At 37.2% G+C, this 27895-nt stretch overlaps 1 protein-coding gene and 1 pseudogene across 2 annotated transcripts in view; one reads left to right on the top strand and one right to left on the bottom strand.

Annotated features, from left to right (window-relative positions):
- The window catches only part of Cv-c (RhoGTPase activating protein), a 218550-nt gene that overhangs the window by 38983 nt on the left and 151672 nt on the right, over positions 1-27895 (top strand). The window lies entirely within an intron of this gene.
- Positions 52-27353, bottom strand: LOC143896900 (lipase 3-like; annotated as a pseudogene).

Below are 27895 nucleotides of genomic sequence, written 5' to 3'. Positions count from 1 at the left end.
GTGATTAAATAAAAAGTCCTTTTTAATAGATTGATAATAATTTAATGTGTCAAACGCAAGTATTGATTCAAAGATAATTACCTTAAAATTTTTCCGATAAATAGAATTGACTTTTCGTACTATTTTTGTCTCTACAAAAAGCTTTAAAAGTTCGATGAACTTTAGTAGGTCAATCTTGGAAATTTGTCATCAGACTTAATATCTTATCAAACAAAAGATCTTTGGCGTCTTTTTTTTTTTTTTTTTTAGCCCACATAAAATCGAGATGACTAAATTTCTCAAGCGGCACGCGGAATTTTCCAATCGGATTGCCAAGATTCTTGTTCTTGTATAATTCGTCAACAATGTAATCATTAGTACAATTGAAACAGTATCGTATATGGCATTTGACTTTAGTATCTCGATTATTTTCAAGATATTTATTTAAAAAGTAATACGATAATAATAATAATACGAAAGCTTATGTGCGCGTGTATGTGTGAAAAAAATATCCTGGCAAATATATCGCAAATATCTAAACTCGAATAAAATATTACGTATAAGAAGGTATACGAACTTTGACATTCGCCAACCAATCGTTGGTGCGCTATAATGAAGTAACACTGGCACCTTGATTTTTGCCAAATTATATTCCGGAGGACTCAGTGTGCCGTATTTCATCAAATTCCCGGCCAACGAGTACTCGTATTGTCTGAATTTCCCCCGTGTAATCAAAAACCCTGAGAACAGATTCGTAATTTATAAAAATTATAATGTATATATATATATATATATATATATATATATTATTTTACAAAATATTAAAAAATGTTTATGGAACGATGTGATAGAATGCATAGGATATATTTCGCCAATTTTATGCAAATATAATATGAGGTATATGAGGTAATAGAAATGAAGGTTTTACCGGTCTTAATAAGTTGTGCGTAATGGAAAAATTGTTTTGTGGATGAGCCCAGCTGGAACGTGTTCCAGGATTAATGGTAGAAGAGTCTGCAAAGGTGACAGGAACATCATGAATAAATATATATCGAATTAATAATGAATTGACACTAATTCAGATTATTTGATAACTAACAGCACACACAAAGAGTGCTATAATAAACCAGCTTACTAATTTGGCGAATAATCATCTTATTTTACAAGCTAACTATAAGTATGTTAAAGACAATATCGTACAATGTTTAATTGGTTTTTGTTAAATCTGCCGAACAAGAAAAGTATATATTTGAGCACAAGGGTTGCGTGATAGCGTCCTCCGCGCATACGATTCTTGCGAATATTTTGAGGGCTTCGCTAGTAGGCTCGAAATCATACATACCGATTAATTTCATCAGTTTCTGCAACGAGGCCATTAAAGTCCAAAAAGACGATCGCGATTATTATTTTCTTATCGAGATTAGACTTACGTACATCTAAAGGACCACTGAACTTTGATATAAATTGCATAATGGGATTATCCATCCTCCCACAATAAGCCACCGGTGCCAACGCGAACATCGCCTGGATCTTGTCCTGATATTCGGGCCGTTCCGACGACATGACGAAGAAGGAGGTGGTACCTTGACTATGCCCTAGATAGAACATTTTATGACGTCCAGTTATTTTCACAATGTAGTCTATCATCGCTGGAAGATCGTACATGCCAATGTCGCGAAAACTGCAAAAAAAGGTGCAATTTCGAATTTTGATATGGATTTAAACATTGCATGTTGTTTTTATTGCATTTTTTTCATTGTTATTGTTTGCAAAATTTGATACTAATTCTGATATTATTTAATTATTATGTTGAAAGTAAAATCTTTATCGTAATCGGATAATCGAAGAAATATGGGTGATTAAGAAAGCACAATTAAACTTTTTTTCCCGCTGAGATAACGCGCGCAAATTGATTTTATCTTGAAACTATTACGTGAATACTGTAATCATTTTGATCCATGTCTCCTTTCTCACTGCGTCGCATACACTGAGAAAAAAAAGTTGTATTAAAATGTATTTAAATTAAATACAACATATATTAAATCTAACATGACGTAATTTACTCAAATAATTCAATATTTCAATTAAAAAAATAATCAGTTGAAAATATTTAGTCAAGTTAACAAGCTTTTTTTCTCAGAGTGTACGATTAGTTATGTATTGGAATATATACATGTATATCGCCACATAGGGGGGAAATGGGGAAATATTCATTTTCCTGAAGCTCTAAATACACGATTGAGATTTCTTAAAATGTGATAACGTCGTTGCGATGGCAATGATACAATTTGAGAACAACTCGATAGGATACAATTCTTAAAATTGTGCCATTATCTTGGCGTTATTTCGATAAATCATCGATTAATCGAATGATAGACTTAGAAATGATAAATATTACCTCCCATGGGTTTAAACTAAATTTCTTCATTCGACGGTAGTAGACCGTATATGTATATGTTTAAAGATAAAGTTAAAGACACTTGACATTCCTGGCGTCAAGCTTCCATCGTCCCGTGCTGACTTAAACAGTTTATTTTCAAACGCGTGCTATTATATAGTGTCGTAATCGGTATAATAGTTTCATTTTTTGCTATTTACATATACACGTTTGTTTTTCTTCCATGCTATTTACATCTATTATCCTCACCTGAAATCCTAGAAAAGGGATTCTCTCCGAATATCCGGGAGCAGGTGCTTGCGTTCATATACATTGCCACGAGCGTTACCGAGCCAACAATCGTATCCCGCGTCCGCCAGAATCAATGCTATTTCAAAAGGACATAACGGAATATAACAGCAGATAATATTTGACAATATTTTCATTAAGGTAAATACGAACACTGGAACGTAGATGCAGAAAAGAAAAATTTTTAATCTGCAATGTGCAGATCTTCATGCACGCGCGTAATTTTACTTTGTTTCAAAAGAACATATTTTGCTCTATTATAAATTATATGAAGAAACGTACACGTGTACATACACGTGTATTATGCAATAATGTACTCGCGCTCAGGAATCAAACAATCAAATGTTTTTATTGGAAATGCACTTTTTTTACCTAAGCTTTTCTGCGGCCCAGGAACGACCCAACACGCCGAGCTACACAGAAGGCCGTGCATCACAAATGCCACGAGTTATTGAAATTAATATACGCCCTGTTATCCGATGCATTTCCAAGATATACCCGTCCGAAGTGAGTACCTCGTGCAGCTCCCCATTGTAACCGAACTTGCTCACTAATTGCAACTGTACAATGGTAACGTTTTCATCACTGATAGATTGGTCGACATGGATCGATAAAAAACTAAGGAAAGCCGAGAGAGATTAAAATGATAAACGTATGTCAGAAACTTGGTTCATTATATTTACGCGTGTTATAAATAATATTTATAATATATAAAGGTACTTGTTATAATTGTTTAATAAAAAGTTAATGAAGCTTAAATAATTTAATAAGGGATAATCTCAGAAATAGATTTATTAGTGGATATCAGTTTTCTCATTGAATCGATAAAGATGTTAAGATATTTGTAATTGCATTAATGAGGCGTAGGCAAATGCAAAGTCACCTCGATCGACGGAAATTGTTTCAACCTGCATGTAATTGTCTTTTTTTATTTTACTTTTAATCTCGACAAATGCACCAGGGACAGGGGCTGTTGAATCGGGACATTATACACAACTTCTTCGATCACCTCGGCTATTGTTCGCGATATATATTCACGCCAAACCGCATATAACATCGTGTTATTTTTACATTTAGGAAAATTATTTCATATTAACTCAATAGGCGTTAAACTTGCATACATAAGTGAATCTCGCGTTTTATGTAAAATTTTGTAAGAAACCAGTGATCTAACCTATACTACGTTTACGCGAGCGTTAATACTTAATTCTGTAGTAACTTACGAACGATACGATAATTTCTCCGCATAAACGGGAGATTTTATAATAACTACGATGATATCGTTCGTATAAGTTACTACAGAAGTAATACTCACGTAAACGTAAACTACTATAATTCCTGTCACATGCACTTAGTCGCGTAAAAGAGTCACGGTGCGGTATCGCTTCGCGCGTATAGGTACTTGACGCGAGACACTACCGTGTCTCTTGATCGTGAGTTCACGGATTCGCGGTTCTTATGACGCAGAGACAAGAGATTATTTAATCTTCTCCACATGCAAATGACGCGACGCGGATGTTCTCATCCGATTGAGTAGAATAAAAATAATCTTTGGCTTACAAGTGCGCGCTTGGTACGAAGTATTTTTGTACCTCATATTCGTTAAACACGCACAGAGTATGCATAAATCGAAGATAATTTTCATCGAGGATAAGAATTACGTCAATGCATAAGTGTGATTATGCAGGAAATGATAAAAATCTCGTTTTTTTTTTCTAAATTCAAATTACAGCCATTATTTATAGATGCGATACACACTTTACGTGGTTTTACTAATAAAAATTTCTTAGACATTTAGGGCCAATTTTTTAAAAATTTGACGCAATTTCCCGTAAATCTATGGCATAGAATCTATTATCGCTGAATAATTTTCCGAATAAGCCGAGGCATGACGTACTTAATTACAAGGATACGTTATTAAAACGCATATCAGTTCTAAGTATTTAACATTATCTCAAGCAATATCAACACCAAGTCGATAAATCCGCGAACCTAGAGAAGGAAATTGCAACGGTATACGTTTGCTCTTCGCGTCATGTGTATCGAGTTTCCAACGATCCGACGATAATCGAGGTGTATCCGTTTACGTGATTTAGCCGATCGTGTTTGCTCGCTAAATGGTATCACTTGCCAAGATTTTGTCATCTATTACCATTGCAAACCTTGGCTAGTCCCGGTCGTTTATTCGCGTATTATTTCGGTCCAAACCGTTTTTAATTTTATTTCATACTCTGATGACTTTTCGAAGAAAATAATTTTTTTATGAAGCATTACGGAAAGATCTGATAGAACTAGCGCTGTGATAGCGGAATATCTTATGTTCAATCAACGTATTTACGTCAATATGCAAATATTATACGTTTAAGAACAAGAGCCGGTGCAGAGCACTAAGGCAATGTCACGTTGCTCTTGATTATTGTGGCCGCGATTTTTCCGCGATAACGCAGAGCCGAGAAATCCCGCGCTGCCCACCTGTTTGCCTATCGAAATCTCACTAGTCTACTTCGACGCATCGTATACCGCAGGCGTGCGTGGTCGATATACGCTCTTCGCCGACGTGCAATACATGCAATGCGTGCAATGCGGTCGCAATCGCGCGTTGCGTCTGCACGGTTGCGCTATCGCAGGCCAGGGCTTTTATCGCTTGGTTCAACGGGTAAATAATGACGCCCGGGTACTTTGCGATTTATGGCGAATCAAACGAATGTTACATAAAGGAAGAGACGGTATATCTGTATGCAATGCGAACATGAGAGGCTCTGCACGCGCAATATGATTATTCGCGATAGCTCTGCATTTTGAACTAGTTTATGTTAAATTATTAGTTTCTTACTTGTAAGAGAAAATTTGGACTTTTTTTAAATAAAAAACGAGAGAAACGATGTCTCGCGAATAAAAATCTTATCAATACTTCTAGTGAAATTATATCAATTTTAATGTTAAATATTTTATATTATTGACTCGGTATATTGTTATATTTAATGCTTATGTATTCAATGTGTATTAAATATTACAATCTGAAATTGCGTAACACAACCGATCACGCGTATATAGCTTTCACGGATCGGATTGAGGATCGTGAGGATTTATGTATTTTATTCAGACATAGTCCGCGCGCGCGCGTATCAGATTTACAGTCACGCTTTAATATTGTTACTCAAGTACTCAACGTGTGTCGCGGAGTCACGTCAGTGTTTTTGTTACGATGTTAATCGGGCCGTAACACTTTATGAGTGACGTAACCAACCTTCATCCGCGCGATCACGCGGTCAGTACTCTCGCGCGTCAGGTTAATGGGCGAAAAAGTGGAACCGCCGCGCCGAGATCCTTGCACGGGCCGATCGTATTTTCGTTTCATTCAAATGCACATCCGCCCAGACATTCAGTTTATCCAGCGTAGCGTGCTTATTATTTATCGAAGTTCTCTGGCGCCTCACACACATCTCGAAAGATAAAGGCGAGCCATCTGCTAATTATTTCACGGCGAAATTATTTACAACGGACAAAATGTGCGAGTCAACACGAGAAGATAAGACTCGCCTATCACATTTATGGTTTGTTAATTAGTAACGTGATTTGCAGAATGCTTAACGATTGGAGATTAATACATTTATAGTTTAAGATGCAAAAGCTACTCATCTTTTTCTTTCTCTCTGTCTCCCTCCTCCCCCCTCTCTTTCTCTTTGTCTCTTCCCCTCCTCTCTTTCTTTCTCTCAACAAAAGCGTGCATGGACACGCGAGAACTTTAAAGAAGTTCGATAAGACGATGCCTCGCGCTCTCGTGTTCGACACGTTTCTCTCGGGCGGCGCGTCACGGTAGATAGGGTCGATTTATACTTACGAGGCGGAAAACAATTAGATGCGAGAATCGATAAACATTCGAAAGTGGCAAACGCACCGCATCAAAAAGCGTCTCGGAATTCTATTGGATGCATGTTTATCGTGTAGTTTTTGAAGAAAATTGCTTTCTTATGAAAATGAGTGAATGATTAAATGACAAGAAATTGTTCTTTGAGCAGTACTTTGTGATACTGTACATGCAGAGCAGTACTTTTGTAATTGATATAAGCAATAATTATTTCAAAGTAATTCTTTGTCGTCATGGAATTTCTTAATAATTTCTATATTCTGTTTTTTTCTTTTGTATTCTAATATAAAGGATTTTATTTTTATACTTTGAATCAAAAAGCGATATCGTCAATGTAAATTAATACGTGATGCAATTGTAAGAGAGCTCAAGGTCAGCGGTTTTATTTTAACGGCACCAATCTGTCATAATGGACTCATTTTTTATTTGAAACAGATTAATACTTATTGCATTAATTAGCAGATTAGCACGTATGGCCGATATTCACGTAACGATTAAGTCGAGAAATATATAGTTGTCGTAGGAAAGATACGTGCTGTATTCCAGTTACAATCAACTGAGTAGCTTTGCAAACTTACGTGGCTTAATGCGTCTGTTATATATTGTCTTTTCTTATTAAAATCGTGCGCGCTCGAGCGGGAATGTCTCCGGGCATCCTCGTAACTCGTAAGTTGTCCATAACTTTCCTTCCTTGTTTCACGATGAATAATTTCTCGCTTTGATCGCACCTCCGCTATGTGTCCGAGAATGTGGCTTGATACTGAAAGCGAAACAGAAAGGAAGAGAGCAAAAGCTCGAGAGGATGTGCAGAGCCTCATTGAGAAGTAAAAAAGGTGCCTGAAAATAAATAAAAACATTGGTGAGAAAGGAACGCGGGATATATAAGAAAAAAGATGAGTACAAAAGTAAGCAATTCAAGATGTAAATGCATAAGAAAAAAATACACTTGAAAAGTAGTCAAGCGTCAAAATTAAAAGCTTAAATAATCATAAAATAAAAATGAATAATAAAAAGGGAACAATTTTTGTGTATTCTATATTATTGTTTTGTCGAAGCAACAAATTAGAGAGGAAAAGTTAAATGACAAAAATAAGCGGAAAGAGATAGCGAAGATGCGTCATATGTAATTTTATTATGTCTTTAGCTAGACTAAAAGTTGCGAATGAAAGTAGGGAGGAAAAGAAATAGGAAGAGACCGAGATACATATATACACATATCACTCCATCCATCCATCACTTTCCTCATGGGTAACCAGGCACAGCGATGTGATCGGATTATAGCTCGCGGACACGCTTAATGCCCGGCGAAAATTTATGCCGGCACCGCACCAGTATCGGTACGGCATTTGCAAATAATTATGCGGGTCACTCTTGAGATTATGTAAGCAAAGTGCTCTCTCGTTCTTGCTCCTGCGGGTTTATTCTCTATAGCGTCGCCGAGAGAGACAAGTCTTCGGCATACGATAACGATAGCGTTAAATTCTCCAGCCGGACCATTCGTGGACCGTGAAGAAAAAATATAGTAGCGATTCGCGCGCTTTCCAAGGTATATATGTATATGTATTATCGCGTTAACTTTACCTGTACACTAGGGATTAAACGGTATTTTATAAAATATACAAGTGATTTTTGTTTTAAGATTTTCAATTGATTCTAATTAATCTGCAAAATATGCTAAATAATGTGCCAATAATAATAATTGTATAAACAATTGCGATAACCATTCTACAATACGTATAGAATAATTTATGATTTAGTTATATGTTTGCAATTATATTATGTCAAATAAAACTGAAGTAATATACGTTGATTGAGAGTAAACAATTGTATATAACAATTATAGCTTGCTATTAGCAATATACGTTTTGTATACATATCAAGCACATTGAAGCGAATTTTATTACTAATTAAGATTCAAGCAACGATATTTTTATTTCAAAATGCTTTCACAATTGAATGGTATTAGTTACTACTCGATATATATATATATATATATATATATATATATATTATATATATATAGTTATTTTATAGAAATAATATATTAAATATTTCATGGTAGCAAAACACTGGCTGACTTATGGTATTGATGTTTGTTTTGATAATGTACAGCGCGCTACTATATACATATACGAGGCCACCGCCCGCCGTTTTTATCATTCGCGCGTCAGAGAGGATACTCGGGATTCGCGTCGGGGTAGGTAGTGGCGCATATCGTTTCTTGTGTTTTTGCATGTATGCCCATCGAAACGCGATCGCACCAAGTACGAGCTACTATTATTTTCTACGAACTATTAGTTTACGCGTTCAGTTAACTTTCGCAATTAACGATTGTAAATGTATTATGTATCGAAGCAAATATTTCGTACGATTTATTCATTCCGTTTAGGGATTCGCTCGAAATGTAGCAGATGGGAATTACCTATACCAATTATTTTATTTATATACGCGCGACAGATTCCTCATTCTCATAACAAATGAGTTAGTTTTATTCTAATTTTTCATAGCTTATCTAATCACAGTATAGGTAATCATGTAATAAAATAAGATTCTCTATCTCATTATGTATATGTAATATTGCGGAATACTTCAAAATATTTTAATATTTTCACGTTTCACGAGTATAATTGTTCTGTTTCTCATGATTTATTGAATATATTCTCATTTGATATCTTTAATCAAAATACGACTCTGAATCCGTCTGTGTCTCAAGAACTTTATTCTGAGTATTTCATCTGATTTCTTCATATGAGATTCATGTAACGACTATATACAGGCTTCAGACACCCTTCGGAGAAAATATCTATTTTTATAAACACCTTTCACGTCGTGATTGAATGATATCGCGAACTTCCAAGCTGGATCTTACATATAAACGTATACTTTCGCCAGAGAAATTCGTCGAGAATCTTTGATGCGGCGAACGTTGAGTCACCGGTACGTTATGCCGCGATAAAGTGTCGCAATACATCAGCATTCAACAAGTTATCGGCGAACGAGCGGTATTTCTGCCGACGGTAATTACCCGCAAGCCCGGGCATCGTTATATTGCTGGGATAGCAATTAGCTCCACGCGCATGAGCGATTTCTAATTGGTAGTCCATTAAGCGCGATAGATTATTATTTCTCTTCCTATTTTATCGAAATCGCGATACGCGACCAGTTTATTCCCGGTTGATATGGATCAAGTACCGCAGAACGGTTAATTACTTATTAATTGGCCAAACAAAATGTCGTCGCCTTCGCGACACTCGCGTCCACGAACAACAATCTTTTCAATAATATTAACATGCTAGTATTAATACGCTAGTATATTAATATAATTAGTGTGTTAATTATATGGATTTAAAATAATTTCAACTAAATTTTGACTAATGGAATTCTGATTATCACATCCAAGACCCGATCGCCAACTGCCTCCGTTCTGCCCTGTTAGGGATCGTCGTACCTAATTAGATATGCCGATTGCTGGCTGCTCGATATATCGAACGTGGCTTTCAGATTAACGCAGCGTCCGCGTCAATGGCGATCGAAGATTCGTAATTAACGATTACCGTTAAGTCTCCGGTCCGATAAACGGGAAAAGATGAGATTGACCACGAGCGATCAGGAATTGGCCACGACATCGGGGATCAGGAAGTAAAGGATGCGCCAGGTTAATGAATAGTGGCCTTTCGGCATTAAAAAAGGACGACCTGAGCGATATGCGCATCTTAGAAAATAACGTTCTTGTACATCTCAAGTTCTATAATACGAAAGTATTGTCGGTGAACGTTCCACTGTGTGTTTCCCACGATACAGCCTCACACGGTGTCTAATAATAAATCTAATAAAATTATATCGCTACGCAACGAACATACGATGCGTAATAGCTTGCACGAAGATAATATTACTCTTTTAGTAGTGCCTTTATTGCCTATTACGTTGAATTTATAGTACATTCTTCATTTTAAAGCTCTAACTACGCTGCAGAGTAGAAATTAAAACTTGACATTAAAAACACTCCCTCTAGTCTCTATAGAGCGCAATGTAAAAATATTGTCTTTTATTTTATGCTTTTCTTAAGTGGGGAATTTAGAATAATAATGCATTCGCATATATTATAAGTGGAAAAGTTACATTTCGATTTATATTTAAACTGAACGAGCCGATTTTTTATCTCTCGAGCATTTTTTAAATTGTAACGAAGCAGCCAAACGTTGCCGGCTCAATGATGTTCAATGAAGCATAAGAAACCGTTGTAGTTGATTCGCCTACCGCAGACTCGTCTTCGTTTAATGAAATCGTTCCCCCTCTCGAAGACCCAATGCTCGCCATTACAATTCTATCTGGATGCAAGAGGAGATTTCTGAATCTCTCACGTCGATCAAACCGCGCGTCCGTCAAAGTGGGCGACGCGACGAGTTTCAAAAGTGCATTTCACATTGATATGCGCATAATCGGCGCGATAGGAATGCGATCCAGCGAGGGCGAAACACGTGCAGAGATCGATTCGTGACCGCTATACGCGTCCACATGCGCGCGTGCTCCGATCGATCGCGCGCGGCCGATCGATCGACTAACCGATCTCGGCAATGGGTAGCCGTTATACCGGCTAGCCGAGTTCCAATCGGTCAATTTGTGGCACGATTCGCACGTTACCGTGTTACGAAACCCCATGGAGGGGAGGTAGGGAGGAGGCACTTAGGGTAGCAGTTGCGTCAGGGCGAGCGAGAGCGAAGATCGTTGCTCTCGTTCGACGCGCCCGCGGCCGTAACTCGTCGTCGATCCCCGTAATCACGGACAGAGCATGGCCATTAGAATTATCGATAAGTATCGATACTCGTCGCTCGTCGCTGCGCAAGCGTGTATAAGCGATTCCCGCGAGCACCACCTGCGAGCCGCGATTGCGGCTGCAACCGCGTGACGGGAGAAGTCGCGTCGCCCGGGGGAACGACGCGGGATTCGCGTGATATCCACTGATTCACGCTAAGCAATGCTGATTCACAAGCTCATTCCGTTTTCGCATTGGAAGCAACTCGGCCGTGAAGTACATACGTACGGCGCGGCAAATTAACTTCTCGGCCGCTCGTTTCATTTAGATAACTTATTCGTTCACCCGATAAAGTTACCACTCGGCGATCGTCGTTGGGGGAAAAAAAATGCGTGGTAAACACGCAAATTACAGGATGCGCTAATGCTTCCCGTAAATTGGCACTCGTGGTTTTGCGGATGCCATTATTTCTCCAGTCGCGCGTGCTATAATTTCACGTAACGTGCACTTTCGTGAAGATTGATTTAGATGAATTAAATGAATTCGTGAATTTAATGGGACGTGAGATTTACAACAACACGATCGGTAATGCCAATTTGATGCATGTTTTTTTTTAATTATTTTGTCTCTCTCTCTCGTTACGGTATATATAATTGAATTTGTTTTAAAATTCTGTATTGTAGTCAAAAAGATGAGTATCGCTCTACGATATCTTACATTATTAAGATCATTGCGATGCAAATGAATAATGCATACAATTTAGAAGAGGCCTTTGGTAGAATTTTTGCTACACTCGTAGTTATGGTTGCGCAATACTTTCCGGGATTTGTTGAGCTCATAATTCTTCGAGAGACCGATGTTTTCACGTCGACCAAGATTCGTGGGAAACAGCTTACTTACATCGATAGAGGCGTGCGTAATCGGATCAGCGACAAAGCAGCTTTAGAGAAGCCGATGCGTTTGTATGTTACATGCCTGTGCTTATCGTGCGCGCCGCGAAGAAAAACGTTTTAGAAAAAAAGAGGTTTTCAAGGGAACATGTTACGTAACTAAATATGCAATTATGCAGATAAACGGGTACGCCGCTATACTCATGAATTACGCCGCGCAATTTCATTAACTTTTTACGATCGATGATTATTGCGGGTAACGGTGCGTCTTGGAAACGCCATTTTCGTATATGTCGACTAAGCAGTGTCTATGACAATGCACAACCGGAGCGGTTTGAAAGCCGAAGATACGCGGTATCGCAACTTAAGTTGCACTTCACCGCGAAGTTAACGCAACATCTTGCGGTCGGCGTGCGTAGAATGAATAAGGAAGCTGGAATATATTAGAATTTCATTTCAATAGAGACACATAGGTTTTCTTAAATACAAATAAACAATACTTTCTCTTTGCAGAAAATTTTCTTTTAAATTTTAGAGACGATGCTTGTCGAAAAAATACGACCCATCGAACCGCAAATATATCTGAAGTTAGAAAAGAAATATAAAATCTTGAAGTGATTTGAACAAGTTATCATATTATTATTTTAGAAAGGCATATCCGGCGATGAGAATACAATTACATCGACTCGTGAGAATCTATTATACGATTTAATATTTTAACTGAAAAAATAATATACATTTTTAAGCGATGTTTCTTTGCGGCAATAGAATTTTTCGACTTTGGAAGGCAATATTCATGGCGTGATTCATCGATCCGTGCCGCTGCGCGGCGATTTCGCGCAAAGGCGTGCTTTGCATTCGTGCGCCTAAGATGGATAGTCGTTGGCAGACTCGATCTGTAAAGCCGGTAATTACGTCTATTAGCGTAATGCTGATTGTTTTGGTTTTATTCGCCTTTTTTCCAAGACGCTCCACGTCTGACGCTCGTGCTCCGCCAGTGTAGAAAGCGGCAGCGAGATACGTACCGATTAATACTCACTTTGAGCGGTAATTATAGGCGCTTTTATTGAGAAGGGAATTACACTTACGGCACTGACTGCATTCTATTATAGTGGACTGCAACAACCGAGGATGTCGTTGGAAAGAAAGAATTGCTTTAAGTTCGCTCATCGTTTATCTTGTCATCATATATTCATAATACTATTTAATAATACGCTGCTTTATCTCATTTCTGTTATCATCAAGTTGCGATTATCATTTACAAAATCTCAGTTAAACTTCAATTAAGCAATATATATATATATATATATATATCCAATTAATTATAGAGAGTTAAGTTATAAAGAGCTTAAAAATAGACCCATAATTATCTTTATTTTTTTTTAATATCATTATCTCTTATTTCTTATCTTTGTTATCTTAATTCAATTTCAGTTTCTTAAGCCATTAGCCGATTGTATGCGGATAACCTTACTGTGCTGTCGATCGCGATTAATACTTTTAAACTATTTTTATCTCGTCAGAGTGTATTACCTCACGCTTGCCTCGTTGCATAAAGGATAGACCGCTGTTTCTCGCGAAGCGTTTCCCACAGAACCAGAAAGCGTTATTCGCGACGTGATTTATTCCACGAGCCGAAAGAACGCTCGCGGAAAAAAGCGGCTGTAAAGAGAAATGGTTTCTCAAAACGTCCCGAGGGTCGAAGCGGCGCCGGGCTGCCTGAGCGAGCGCGTGACTGCCCGCCGCGCCGCGCCGCGCCGCGCTCGCTCGGAAAACGCTTGCACGTCGCGAGCGCATCGAGGCCCGCGAGGCTCGCGTGGAGCTCGGCCGCGGCACGGCTAATTACTATCTAATTGCGCGCATTACTGAATACAACAACAACGGGCCGCGGCCGTTAAAGGCGGCCGCGACGACGCCCGGTATAAATGAGCCCTGACGGGATATAAATTCAGGGTTAAATACTGCATACAAAACGCAGTAAAGCTCCGGTTTACGAGCATCCGACAAGATCTCCCGCGTACGTACCGTACAGGGCCGCATCTCCCGGTCCTCGGAAAATCTATGCTTCTATACGAGACGCTTGTTTAGAATATCAGATAATCTAAGCTTCGTATATGTTTAAAAAGTTAGAAAGATCCGTCTATAACGTTTCACTTATTTATTAAGAATTCTATTTTTGCCACTTCAAAATACGTGTTTTTTTTCGCATTGAATCCTTTTTGATATTAAATTAATATAACATTTTTTTCTAGTAATTTTTTAATTTATCTTTTAATTTGAATAAACGATATCTGAGATCAAATTTCTTTACGCATAAATATTCATTGGTATTTTCAAAGATCCCAAATAAAGTATCAATTTTTCCTCTCCACTATTATAAAATTTATTTCTTGTTTCCATATTTAAATTGGACAGCTGTTAAGACTTCGTGGACCTTAATCTCTTTTTTCTGGGCCGTTTCGCATGCCCGTCAGGCACAGTTATTAATCCAACCCTGTTACGTGCGTTACGCGTCGTTTGTATATACACGTGCATGCTGACGTTCGTACATATGCACGTGCAGCATTTCACGCACACGTGAGATCGCATGCCTGAATATCGCACAGAAAGATATATCTGTGTGAATATTGTATTTGTACCCGTGTGAATGTATACATACGCGCGACACGATTACGAGTGCATTGTAATTTAATTATTAATTTAATTACGAAGTTTGTACGCGGCACGCACAACATAATGTAATTTTACAACGTTAACGGTACAGCAGTAGCGCGAGGAAGACTGTTTAATAACTACTGTCCCAGTTTTCTTGTCAGAAGCTCTATGTAAATCTGCAATTAGTAGACAAAGAATAAAAGGATAAGTATAGGATAAGGTACTTGACATAATTTTATGCAATAATGCATTTAATATGAATATTATTAATATTGCTGTTCGACATTAAGCATTTGATACATTTCTTTTTTTTTTTTTAATCGATAATTGTATGCATATACTTTTTACACTACATTTTTGTCTCTGTTGGAGAGAAGCCTCGAGAGAAGCAATAATATCTGCGATCGGCTTGAAATATTACCGAGTAACACCTTCACAACAAATGATTATTCACGTTCTTACAGCGGACTTGAGCAATTGCGCGGCTGTTGGTTGTGGTAATTGAGAAAACGCGGAATTGATAATCGACGCGAAGTACTTCTGTCGACGTAAGGAAAGAATTCCTGGTCTCGCCTGATGTCTTGCTTCGCCTCGACCTTTTTTTTTCTCTCGCGGCTGACCGTTGCTCGGCGACTTATAATCCATGCTTAATAAGCGGCGCTTTTCAACGTAATTGGTCACACGTCTCAGCGTCAGTCATTATTGCATTGAGCAATGTTGGCGTTAATGAGAAATTTCGATCCGAACAACTGATACGAAGTTATTCCGTGATACTAATTAAACGAAAGAGATTTAGCCGAAAGCATCGACGAGCAATTTAAATATTTTATACTTACTTTCAATTGTTGATAAAAGACTTTATTTATAAGCATAAATTGTTAAAAATTATAAGAGGTTTTTTGTTAGTCCGTCGCATTACCATTCGATCACATATATTTATTATTTTGTTGTTGAATGTTAATCATCACATTTCCGTTCTACGGTTCAATCCTCGTTTGCATTTTATAATTTTATTTTGAGAGAAAACGTCTGAAGACAAGCCAAATTGTATGCATATATTGCAAACCACTAGATTGCGATTGCACTTATTACTGTCAAAAAATATATATTTAATATATTTTTTATTTTTTTCATTCTTTTTTTTTATTTTAAAATTAATTAATCTTAATCAGAGTATTTTTAAATAATAAGTATATTTAAAATATACTTATACGTTTTTTTTTTTTATTTGGAAGATTGTACGAGACTTTGGACATATTGATTTTTTACTGTCTTTTTAGACAATATTGTTTTTCAATATTATTTCCTTACTTCCTTCTCTGAGAGAATAGTCTGCAGAAAAATATTGTGGATATTTATATTTGCTTACGATGTTCTTCGCTCATGGACGTTTTTTTTCTTCGAAAGCGCAAGGTGCACAATTTAAATTTCAATCTCTCAGAGCGACGTGGTCGAATCGAACGATAAATTATGAAAAATGGTTACGCTGAAAGGTGAGTCCGACGATCATCGATAATTAATATGGCAATCTGTTACCTCGTTGATGAGTAAACAGCATTAATGTCAATATTCTTGCGCAGCCAGCGGGCACGTTGATGTCATCGAAACTGCTTTTTCTGACGATTGCCGACTAGCTTATAACGCAACAGATCAAGGAGAACAATTATATTGTCGCATATTTTTATTGTGTCACGATCTATATAGAATATACGTTCAATGTGGCAAAATTATTTGTTGAGTTTATTGAGAGAGAAGACTAATGAACTAAATGATAGAAGACTAATAATGAATCGTAACGTGAAACGGTGTGATTTTTATGAATATAATAGAAAATAATAAGACTGAAAATATTAGATATTAGATAAGATGTTGGTGTAATAGAACAACGGTCATTGAACGCGATACAGGATAGTTGCCGTAATGACTCTTGACAACGCTCGTCAAAAAATATTTGGTATATCACACGCGAGTATAAAGGCGAGCCGATGAAAAAGTTGTGCGCGCAATCACGGTCGAAATAGTCATGCATACAATAGGGGGACGCGGGATGTGTGTGTGATGAAGGAAGAAGTTTTATTAGATTCCGGGCTGTCTAATGGGATGCGATAGCGGGTGATTTGTGAGCTCGGCCGTGATTTAAATAAGAAATCGGTGGCGGCGGGGTTCAGGCCGCTTCGTATATGCGTCGCATCACTCGGTTTAGTCGGCCGTTGACCCTCTCAACTGATTGTGAGGATTCGTTGCTCAGAATGCGCGCCTCATACATTGCACCCAGAACCGAGATGCGGCCAATCGAATCATCAGCGATTACCACTTAAGTATCGCGGTAAGCGCGCGATGAAAAAAAGCTGAGTGCCCCGCGTGCGTTTACGTCGGCGATTTAACCCTTTCGCCCGTTTGATTGGTACCTCAAAAATTCGCTGTCTCATGTACCATTTCATGTGTAGTAAATGGACTAATTAGACATCGGTTGAAATAAAATCTACATGCATTTGGCATTCGTAAAAAGAATTTTTGCCGTTGTAATCACTTTTTCACGTTTCTTTATAAGATCACGATTTTAAATAATTTTATAGCCATGATAAGGATATATGAATACAAACTTAACTAACATTACAATATAATATAATTGAGAATTAATGGATGAACAAGAATGTAATATACGATAGAAATTATTCTTATGATTGCGATTACCCAAATATCTTTCAATTTTTTTTTCACTAAATTGTTTCTTCTTAATTGTCAGTGAACGCGAGTAAGGTGCATTTCGACTTCCGACTATGATCCATTTTATACAGTAGATTTTATAAAGCGGGGGCCGAGAGTTCGCGAGGGGTCATATGGCACGGGTGCTAGCGTACAAAGGCAATATGATCCTTTCGCGGAGGATCCTGCAACGTAATCTTGTCGTGATTCTGTGTGGGAAGATCCTCGCGCGGAGATCACCCTCGCTTTTTTTTCCTGCTCGTTCTCTTCCTTCCTCGTTTGCCTTTACCTTGTGCCGCCTCGTCTAATAAAACGCATAATTAACTCTCTTTATAAGCGTACGATTTGCTCACAAAAATATAAGCCCAGAAAAAATGCGACTGATTATTTATGCTCTCTTTGATTTTACGTACCTATATATTCTTGAATATATCTTTGTATACATATATATCTTCAAAACATTTCCGCATTTATTTGCTTACGTTTAAATTTCTATTTAAAAGCAAAATTTTTTAGAAGACTGCTTATTGACAAAGTTAAAATTTTTGTAATTATATATATAATATTGTATAACTAATTAGCAAAATATTTTATCACGATGTATATGCGCCATTGCTGAATTATATTATACACTTGAAACTGGGTGCCACGGGACGTCGGCGATAAGACAAATCAACACGAACTTTCTCTTTATATTGTGTATGAACTTCGCTGAATTTTTTAAATACATTATTTCAAATTATATTTAACTTTAATATACATATATATGATCACATCACACACGTTTACTCACTTCTAATAGCTTGAAATTATTATATCCCTGATGGATCAAGAAAAAGTTAACATTGCAGAATAAAAAATAATTAAGTTGCACATGTCCTTTAGAAGACACCTATTGCCACAGTAAAGAGCACTTTATACGAATCGCTTTCTTGAATTTATACATATGTGCGCGACGCCTGCGCGTATGCTCGAGAACCATTTGATCCACGAAAGAGCATCGAGGATGGGTAGGCATTCTCCTTGTCCATGGAGCGATGGAAATAACCCAGTCTTATGTTCGTTCATTGCAGAAGAGATGGCGCGACGACCACGATGGATTACGATTTCTGTGTCGGTCGATCCTCCTATAGAGTACAGGGATGTGACTGATTCGCACAAATTATTTGAATTTATCGTTAGCACAAACCAATGAACCCGAGCTTAATATACTACAGACTAGCATAAACATTTACACTTTACGTACACCTGTGTCACACATTTTTGAAATTGACAGTTCTATAAACATTGGAGAAAAAGTGGAAGCAAAGATAGAGGTTTTATTTTTAAAAATCATAAGAAGAAAAAGAATAATAAAAATAAGAACAAGATACTTGATGTAGATAGAGTATTTGATGTAGAGCAGGATAACGAAAGTTAAAGTTGATTGATTTTTTCTATTAAAAAAAATTTTTGTCGAATATTTGTCGATGTATTTAAATTCGGTAGTTTTGAGCGCGTTTGTGTGTTAATTTGTTAATTTTCTTTTATAAAACAAAGACGCGATAAAATTTTGCAATAATAATTTTTATAATTATTACTAAGATATTATTAATGAATAACTAAGGTAATAATAAATGGAACAGGAAATTCTATATAGTTTATTATATATTTATATAATTGTATATAATAAATATTTATGAATAATCTTTCTACGTTAATTATTTGTCGCAAAAAATAAATAATAAGATTGAACTATATGCACTGAATTATCTTGTACACTTTTTTTTTAACAAACGAGTTTATGATTCATTATACACATTTCTTATTCTGGTATATATGATGATTTATGCAGAAGTTAACGTCACTGTTTGTAATAACTTAATTTTTTCTCGTGCTATTATGAAATTTTGCTAGATTAATGATCCATATTTGAACGCTTATGAGCAGTTTCATCAATGTTAATTACCTTTTTATTCTGCGTCCATTTCTAATAATAGCTCTAGCAAAAGTATCATTCAAACAGTTAAAGCTAATCGATGTTTTCGAAATCGCTGATTAGATAATTGAACTGCAGAGATTATGCACTCAATTATTCAGAGGAATTGATTACGGATGATTATGGATTATTATCTTGCCGTGAGAAAAAGGTTTTAAACTCGACGGGATATTTGTTGCAATCGTGTCAATTGCAAGTGACGTTTCTCTTTATAAACAATTCAAATATATTGCAACACGGCTCGCACATGATCTCTCCGACGTGTTTATGAATGCGGCAGACGAGCTGCACGCGTGAAATATCAGTCGGTTTATCGCGATGCGTCTCATGGTTCGTAAATCTGAGTTTTCAGCGAATGGGCTCGCGGCCGATATAATGTTTATTTATGAGGCGGCCGCATTGATGTCGGGATCGTGAGTGTTTCGACATTTTCAACGAGAGCGCACCTTCGAGATTTCTTAGCTCGGCGCGAATATTTGGCCTGCAAGCTTTCGTAAACGCACAGACACATCTTAAGATGTATGGCGCGAGTTCAAATTGCGCTGAGATCGGGATGTTGGCGACAGATAGATATATCTCGGAATATTTCAAGAAAGTTATTACCATTAGATACACCAGGTATGCTCTCGGGCAATTGCGAATTGCCGACATTATACCGATTAATGTGTGCGAAATTGGACATTATAGACTTATTTCTCCAGATTCCAGCTTGTCAAATTTAGACAATACAACGAGGAATGACAATCTTTATTGTATGCATATATTATTAATTTATCTGTGCTGAATTCACGGTTAATAAATGAACCACGACAATAATAAAAATGAATTTTCTTATCTTGAAGAAAAAAAGCTACGTTCATGAATGTATCTGATGCTAAACTTTAATAATTTATTACTGCTTTTATGCTAAAATAAAAAATATAAATTTAATTTTGTATTAATTTTAATTACTAATTCGATTGATTAATATAGTCTTACCAATAACCATTATCGTAAAAGAAAAACAACAGAAACGTTACAACGCGTTTGACTCGTTTACTGAATCAGAAAGAAATCTTTTTCTATTTTTTTTTACGAAGATAGAGAGTGATAACATCAATATAGATGAATCACGATAGGCATCAGGATTGGGAGATCGAAACGGGATGATTATCGCGAATACGGCTTCGATGCATCTGGACGGTCCATTTCCTCCTGCTCGATAACTTTGAGACCGCGAAGGCCGAATTGTATCGAGACCCTTGCGCGAGACAATACACCAAGGGCCGATAAATAATGCAAGGCAATAGCGGGGACAACGAGAGGAAAATAATGGCGATATTCCCTCAATGCAACTCCCGCCTTTTTATTTCGTGGCTCCCTTCGTTTCTTCTCTTTCTTCCTAATTTTTTCTTTGTCTTTATCTTTCTTTGTTCTTTTTGCCTGGTCCGATACTCTTTCGCTTCGCAAACCTTTTCTTTTTTCTTCCTTCGAACTCGTCATGTTCTTTCTTTTTGCTTTATGCAGACTAGCTTCTTCAGAGCGGCCAAGTTTCACTAATATAATCTTATAAGCTAATCAAATCCGACATGAGCCCATTCGCTAATTCTGTTCTGAGATTAGCAGCTTAAGTTAATTTACCGAGAAGATTTGTTCGAGCTATGATTTTATTTTAAGCTTATATCCTTCGACGAATCATATTTCGTTCTTTGTGTATAATTTACGATCCAATATATTTTAATATATAGGTACTGATATTACTTAATATTTGATGTGAAATATGATGATGAGGTCTTAAATATTATCTCGATCAATTATCGCGATAATTTTTTCTGGTATATTGCATTTCTCGCAGTTCTTTCTTTCTCTCTTTCGGCAACGGTGGTAAATCTCACAAAGAAGCGATTCAGAGTCACGATATTATCGGCGCAGAGACAAGCCCTGAGAAACTGAACTTTATTGCTGCTTTTATGTTCTGCTCATGATCCCCCTGGGCGCGGCGGATCCTGCTCCGGTATACCGAAAATTTCAGAACGTAGTACAGCCTCTACGTCGTTTTTCATAGGACGACACGAAGCGGATACGTGCATGATTCGGTCGCTTAGTCGCTTTGCGACTCCACTGTATCGTAACTTCCATGGGCAACTTTGATTAGCGAGAATAAAATACAAAAGAGAACTGTAGGATCGTAATTCAAGATTAAAAAAGAATCAGAACACTCCCTTCGTGGTTCTAAAGTTGCTTTCGCCCCGCGGTCGCGCCCAAAGCGAATAAAATATTACGGTTGCTTTTGCATGTCTTCGTACTTCGTAACTTAAATAATCCTCGACCCCCGTCGTAAAATTACATTTTATAATATCTATAGTTTTACAGAGGGTTTAATGCTGCAGAAATCTTGCAATTCGTTCATATAAATTCACGTAACACGCGCGAGTTGGCAGCGTAATTATTAAGGATATAATATATATATATATATATATATATATATATATATAAGGGACATAAGATATAAAATATATAACAGCCGCACACAGTATTTATCGATAATATAAATAATACAATAAGACAGGCGATGTGTTTATCGAAAACACATTATATTATAATACGGCTGTAAAAAATATAGACGAATTATATGGATGGCATAACCTCTGAATAGGGACATTCTCGCATAGTCTTGAATCCTTATTCTCTCACGTATACGGATATACGTGACCCTTGCGATATAGGAACCCTTTTCTTCTTTCTGCACTTACATGATACTTCATGGAAAACAGAATTAAATCGCGTACAAGTAAGCTGAGGTAATTTTTATTAGAGAAATATTAAAAAGTTTTAATATATTAATCTTTTTAAGTATATTTTTTTCTTTAATGAATTAACATGAAAGCTGTATTTTTATTTCTGTTGACAATATATTTTACTTGCTGAAAATATGGATATTGGAGAAATAACTTAAGTGATCAAGGTTTATAATTGTGTAATTAATATAAGTATAATAACCATCACGGAACAAAAATCGTACTTTATTGGAAACCGAAACTATTATATAGGATTAGCAAAACTTGCATACCAAGAAATAACACTTCTGTCATTGAATCTGTTATTATTCTGTTATTACAAGAATGATGATAGGCTTATGATATTTTTTCTAATATTTTCCCTATAAAATCGGCTGCAGTAGACAGCAACAGACGATGGTGGTTTCATAACAAGCAATCGTGGAAAAAACGAGACTCTCAATAAGCTCATTGGGAATTCTATTGACGACGGTAGCGCCGTTGCCTGTCCTAATACGGCAACTTGTCGTTTCTTGGCTCCTGGCAAGAAACGTGCTGTGGCTCTTGTAGAAGAGAGATCATACGGCCCTCGATCGTTGTCCGATCCCAGTCGCCAGGTCGCAAAGAGCAGCGTATACCTTCGCGTTCATGCGGGAAAATCGTCGCGGCGTGGCGGTTGTTTCGCGAGTGATGTCTTCCTTTGGTATCTTTAAACGAAAAACGGCGTTGATATACCCTTTAAAATCTCTCATCAACCTCTTCGAAAATACGTCGTTAAATTTAATTATTTAATTTGATTACAATGACGAATAAAATTTTTCAATTGACAAATTCTGTTTAAATATCAAGCGATTGATATTATTATTGCGAAGCTCGATCGCTTTCACATCAAGTATGCAGTAATAGCTTTTTTAGTGATGGTGAAATTCCTTTTTTTTTGTGTATAAACTGTTCTCCTTTCGTTAACATTTTTACAATCTTCTTGCCACAGCGATTTATTTGTGCTGTAAAGGAGAGGTATACGAAGATTTCTCGAACGAAGTAACAGTGAGAGGAGACAGGCGATTACGTAGATCGTTCCTAGCTATTGTGTAGTGCCTCGATCGCGAGCTTTGTTACTTTTCACCGTCGACACGAGTATTGCGGTTTCTCCGATGAAACTGATGCTAGATTGCGAGGAATTGCGCCAATCCGCATTTAATAACTGTATACCGTTCTACACCGTATAGCTAGCTACCTTATCGCTACTTTATCAACAGGAAACGATTACTTTGTACGTCTAACTTGGAGCTTTTCTTTGTCAGTGTCTCCTTCTTCGTCCCATTACTATGAGAAAAATATATTCTCTTCGGTGGTTTTAAAAAAGGTAAATATTTAAGCGTTAAATCTCTGTCGTGGAAGCTGTCAACAGGTTCGAATCCAATAAAATAGCATGAAAAGATAGAGTGCCGTCTCGGGGGGAACGTAAGATGAAACACAATGGGCGCCGCGAGACGTTAAAAAATGAGGAAGGAGGCCGAGCCCTTCGTGAAGCGCAAACGAAAGTGGGATTCCAAAAGGCCGGCCGATCTGGAGCGCGTTTATCATTCGCATAACCGTGAAGTAAACTGGTTCCTATACGCGCGCATCGTAAATAATCGCGCGGTTATTCTCGGTCGACGATCGACTCGACGTGATTAATACTTTCGTACGAGCCCGGCACCGGTGGTTAATCGGTCTAACGGTGTACCGTGGTGTGATAACACGCGGGTACCGATAAACGGGGACATTTGCAAATCATTGATAGCCCGCTGTCACCGCGATGCTTTATCGATTCCAGTCGACGCAAAAATCTCTATCATCTAGGGTAGATCGTAACGACGTCGTTATAGTCGATTGCCCCTGCTGCGTCATACTATACTTAGCCCGAAGTAAAATAGTGATAACTTTATTGGGAGAAAATTATCCCTTCCGTGAAAAGTGAACCGATCCTAACGTAGACTAGGTACAAGCAACTAGAATTTTAAATTTTTTTGTTACTTATATTTTTTTTTTCTTAAAAGATGACTCGATTTGTTTGTGGAACGCACATTTCAAGAGAATGTAAGAGTGTCACAAAGTGTGAAGAATTATTTTAGTATATTTCGAACTTGGCTTTTTGAACTTGCTTTTTTCGACTTTATTTATAATAATATTTGTTATTTAAAACACGATTAAAATTGTCGATTGTCTTGGCAACGTTATTAAGGAGTGCCTAATTTTTTATACAAGAGGTGACAAATCTCGAATGGAATTGACGTGATCGATGATTAACGACTGCACCTATATGTCGATGTAAACGTCTAGCCTGTAGACATCGGCTGGGTGAAAGTGCTAGTTAAACATCGTAATTAACTCTTCGCCGCTAATAACAGCTGCGAGAGGATGAATTGACGATCTCGAATCCGTTTATGCGTAGGCAAGGCGTTTGCGAGTTGAAGCTCGCGAATAAATCTAAATGTCGTTCTGGCGCGGTCTTATCGGCGCCTGTCGTGAAATTTTATTTTCTCGAGAAATAAGTTTTTGCTACTTACGTCGATAATACGATTGGAGCCTTCGATACCTCGTAAAATACGATTTAACTAACGGCCATGATAAAGACAAATTCTGCCCGCCCTTTACTTGCGCTCAATCATCAGTATGGTTACGTGACTACAACGAAAGCTAAAAATATAGTTAAACCTCGAGTTAAACATATTGAGTCTAAGTTAACTGGAATGCCCAATACTTTAGTGCCTTTGCGACATATACTTTGTTTTGGGCATTCCGCAGTTAACTTATTAGACTCAATATGTTTAATTGTATTTGTAATTGTTCAATTTGAGTAACATAGAATTGCAGTAATTTCAATATTTGATTGAAGTTATATACGTTGTTGGCTTGCAATTTCCTGCCAAAAAATAATTTCTAATTATGTAATGTATTTGTACACCACCCGAAAAATCTTCATATAAAGTGTATTTTTTGTTGAAGTATACAAATACATTATATAATCATTATAAGATGGAGTTCAGTTTCTTCCACTAGAGTCCCTCCGTTAATTTCTTGCGCGGAGGGGTGCAGTTTAGAATATAAAAATTCCTATGATCATGCGGACTCGAACCTGATTTTCCGTGATTGCGAGTCTGACGCTTTACCACTAGACCACACTGCCATCCCTAATACAATAAATGTATATAAATGACATAATATTTGCAGAATATTTTTTATAAAACTTTAGTATCCTATTTCTAACATTAATGTTCTTCTCCTTCGGTATTGTGTCTAATGATTTTTCTATTGCCATCGTCGAATTTTGAATACGGATGATCTAGTCTCGCAGATAATTGCTCTAATCGTCAAAATCGCCAAAGATCGCTCGCTATATGTTTCTTGAATTCTGAATTTATGGCATTTAGCTCCCATTCGGTCGTGGTCTCAGTAAAAATAGACACTGAGAAAAATTACGCAAGGCCATCTAAAGCCTTTTAACTTTTTTCGGATTATATATAAGTTTTACAAGTAATAGGTGGTGTGATCTAAGAATGTTCATGCGTTGCCCAAACTGCCATTCTGTGATAGATAATTATCGTAATCATCCTGTGCGGATATTTCTCCGTTCTAAGAATAACACAGATCATCCGGATCGCACATAGAGCCTGTAACATATTTTATCTTCAATTAAATAATCCTTGAAATTGATAATTTGACACTTATTATAAAAGATATTAATCTTTTGATCATTTGCGTTAAACTTTAAACTTTAAACTTTAAAATTATAAGAAATATTGCGATCCACGGTACGAGGGAAACATCTCGCAACTAAATGAATTACGGTAAAACGGAAGCTGTATATGCAATAAGTTGCATGACATGCTTTTGCGTAAATAAAATACCCGGTAATTATAAACACGAGTGACATACGATTCGAGATTTCAATTGCAATATTGGTGGTCGCCGTTTCGAACGGCGTATACTTTCACTGTCCAGCAGGGAGAATTCCCAGTTGATAATTGGATTCATGATGTGACCGCGGCTACTAAAATACTCGATTTTACGGGACATTTTTTGCGGAATTAATTTGTAAAAAAACGTGAACCGGGTCGGCGTCTCGACTGCAGTTTCCAGGAAGTAGATGATTAAGAGGAAAAAGTGATTCTTTTCCCGCTGGCGACTCGAGGCGGAATTCTCGATAATTCACTTATGCTCGCGAAACCGCGTGATCGATGATCCGCGCGGAGAACGCGTTATTTACTATAAACGTTTATTGATTTGTCCGAAGACAGATGCTGTGCTGAGTTAATTAAAGGGGAAACGATAAGCAAAGCGCGATGTGGTTCGAGGCCAACAGACATTATAATTATGAAGTTCGAAGAGAGCAACAAGGATTTTCTCGTGTGGGCTGTCCGATTCAAGCGCTTCGCGCTTAATGGCCTGCCATTTCGAATGGGTTCTCTTGACTTAACTTCCGCCACGAATCACAGCGAAGGATATGTCTGTTAGTTTATTTATAATAATTTCGAGAATATGTGAAAGAGGCGAGTCGATAATTAATTCTATGTGAGAAGTTGTAATTTATATAGCACCACGTTTATTAAACGTCTTACGTAAAAATTGAATAATTCAGAAGCTAGCGCGGGTGACTGTCAAATTTAAGCCTACTTAAATAAAATAATCACGCTGCTGCAAGATTTGATTGCAGACTCGATAATCATGCGTATTCAAATGACATATGGAAACGTTGCTCGGAAATCGAAAATTATTTCGCGTATTGCGCGACGATCCAATTAAAAGGGATTCGCGCATACAGTATTCATTAGCGAGGTGCGAATGCGAGCTTTCAAGGACGCGTTTGACGGAATACCAAGGACTGTTCGTATCGAAACAGCGCAACCTCTGTTTCCAAACAGCGTTGCTTAGCGAGTATCTTCACGCAAGAGGAAATTAAGAGAATTGGCCTATGTTGCGTGTGTACATTAGCGTATGATGGTACGCGGCTGCATCAGCTGCGGCTCCACCTTTATCTTGTGCATTTGATGGCACGGAACCCATCTGAAAATTATGGGTTTTCGGTTTAACGGCCATGGTAGTCGGCGTCGAAAATGAAACGCGAATGATTATTCCTAAATACCCCGCACCTTTATCACTATTGTATTATTTGTCTTCTTTAATTTTCCACAGATTCTACAAATAGTTTAACGTTTATTGTCAAAATTACGCTTCTCTGCTACCGTAATAAAATGAGTATTACGATAATTATATTATAGTTATCTTTTTAACTTTTTCTCATCACCGTACGTTTATCAACTATTTGTTACGTTATATTAATATCTTCTTGAGATCATGAATTCTCCCGTCGTATTGCTATATACCGTTCCTCTTGAACTGATCTCCGCACTTGCACAAAAACCTCACGTCTCTAATACATTTCTAAAATTTCTTTTGATATGATTCTTGTAGAATTTGTCTATTTGTATATATCGGCTATTTATTTATTGAATAACTCGGTATATGTATATATATACTTCAAATTAAATGCCTATTAAGCTGAAGCATTGAAATTGCAATTGCAATTGCTGAAGCTGGTGCAATTTTAGTTTATCTGCCAAGGTCTCCCGATATCGTCC

The sequence above is a fragment of the Temnothorax americanus genome, unplaced genomic scaffold (genome assembly GCF_048541705.1).
Source record: "Temnothorax americanus isolate GAGA-0224 unplaced genomic scaffold, ASM4854170v1 Scaffold2, whole genome shotgun sequence".
In the NCBI taxonomy this organism is placed as follows: domain Eukaryota; kingdom Metazoa; phylum Arthropoda; class Insecta; order Hymenoptera; family Formicidae; genus Temnothorax; species Temnothorax americanus.
This window is presented reverse-complemented; position numbering and strand designations above follow the sequence as displayed.